The following is a 1,534-nucleotide window of genomic DNA, read 5'->3' as shown; positions in this document are numbered from 1 at the left end:
TTTAATTTCCGTTTTGCTTTTGTGGCTTAATCTTGACTTTTTCAAAGTTTTCTTCCAAGTTAATTAATTATGCCTCTTCATTTCATGTTGCCATATGCAGTGGAGGTTGCTCCCGAGGCAAGGGTGGACCGGCCATAACAAGATCAGGTGGGTGAGGGGAAAGTAACTAACTGAAAGGATAGTTTGAAAACGGCAGCAAAGCTCCATATAATAATCCAAGGTCATTGGAATTTGATTGGGAGGGAAATTTTGGGTCAAGGAGACCTTTACTGAAGAAGAGTGGCTTTGGGCGAGAGAGTCTTGTATCGCAGGCACTGTTCTCCGCTCCAAGTCTCTTTGTCAAATTTAGGAGTGGAGAAGCTCTCCAAGGTTGGCTGATAAAATAATGGATCATGTCAATAACTCTGGTATTCAATAATCTGGATCTTGAGGGCCTGGGTAATACGATAAAAATTCCAAAGGGAGCTGGGTGGGGCTTCACGTTCTCGGGCTGGTTTGGTCGCGTGAATTCCAAGACGTATCTTGCAGCGAAATATTTTATTTTGATAATAGTGAATAAATCATGGCGGGGTGTTCTGTCCTTTAAGATAAACATACTCTGGTTAGAATGTCCAAAGCAAGGAATCATCGAAATACAGAGGTCATATTTTGGTGACTGGCACATCTTCTCCTTGGAAATGGCGAACCACTGGCCGTAGAAATGGATGATCGTTGAACATCACACGCTTTCTGAGCTTGGCTCTCCACTGATTGATAACTAAACCACCCACTGTAAGAATAAAAAGAGTATTAGCGACCCGTAGCCTGTGGGCTGTTGGGGACCAGCATTGGTATCGTCCATAGGATCTTCCAATACATCCCGTGGAAACATCAACAGCTTCCAATGCAGCGGAGGATTATCCCAGTTTCAGCCAGAAATCGTGAGCTTGGCTGTTAGTTAGGCCTGTCAACGCCAATTCCTACGAGAAACTTTCGCAACTCTTTTCCTGATAACTTTGCTCCTTTGCTCCTTTTCTTTTTTCCTTTTTGTTCTCTTTCTGGCCAGCTGTTGACCAGTGAGCGCCGGTCACGGACACATAGACATAGGACTCGAAGGACCGAATGGATGTAGGGATTTGCCCTGTGCAGGTGCAATGCATCCAGTGTTGAGTGACTCTCGATGTGAATCTGTAGCTATTGGTTGTGAGTTTCCGCGTTGGTTTATCGACTACAGCACTCACTACTGCTGGAATCTACGTGCGTGCATGCGTTGGGCAGAAGACATAGCCAGCTCAGGAGTGATGAGAGGACAACGTCATGGTTGAAGATATTTTCACAATATATTAAATGTACGAGATTGCTTGCGTATCAAGCCTCCATCAACGAACGCAGGGTTATTATTGGGAGGAGGAACCTAAGTTTCAATCGCAGAAGCCCCATAAGCGGCCGCGTCAGGAGCCAGGTTCCAAGCCCGTTGAACTAACCACCCACTACTCGTCCCCTGCTCCGTACCCTTCCTTCTCCACGTCCTCACCCATCCAACCGCCCTCCTTCC

This window comes from Paracoccidioides brasiliensis (genome assembly GCF_000150735.1).
Source record: "Paracoccidioides brasiliensis Pb18 unplaced genomic scaffold supercont2.12, whole genome shotgun sequence".
Lineage (NCBI taxonomy): Eukaryota > Fungi > Ascomycota > Eurotiomycetes > Onygenales > Ajellomycetaceae > Paracoccidioides > Paracoccidioides brasiliensis.
This window is presented reverse-complemented; position numbering follows the sequence as displayed.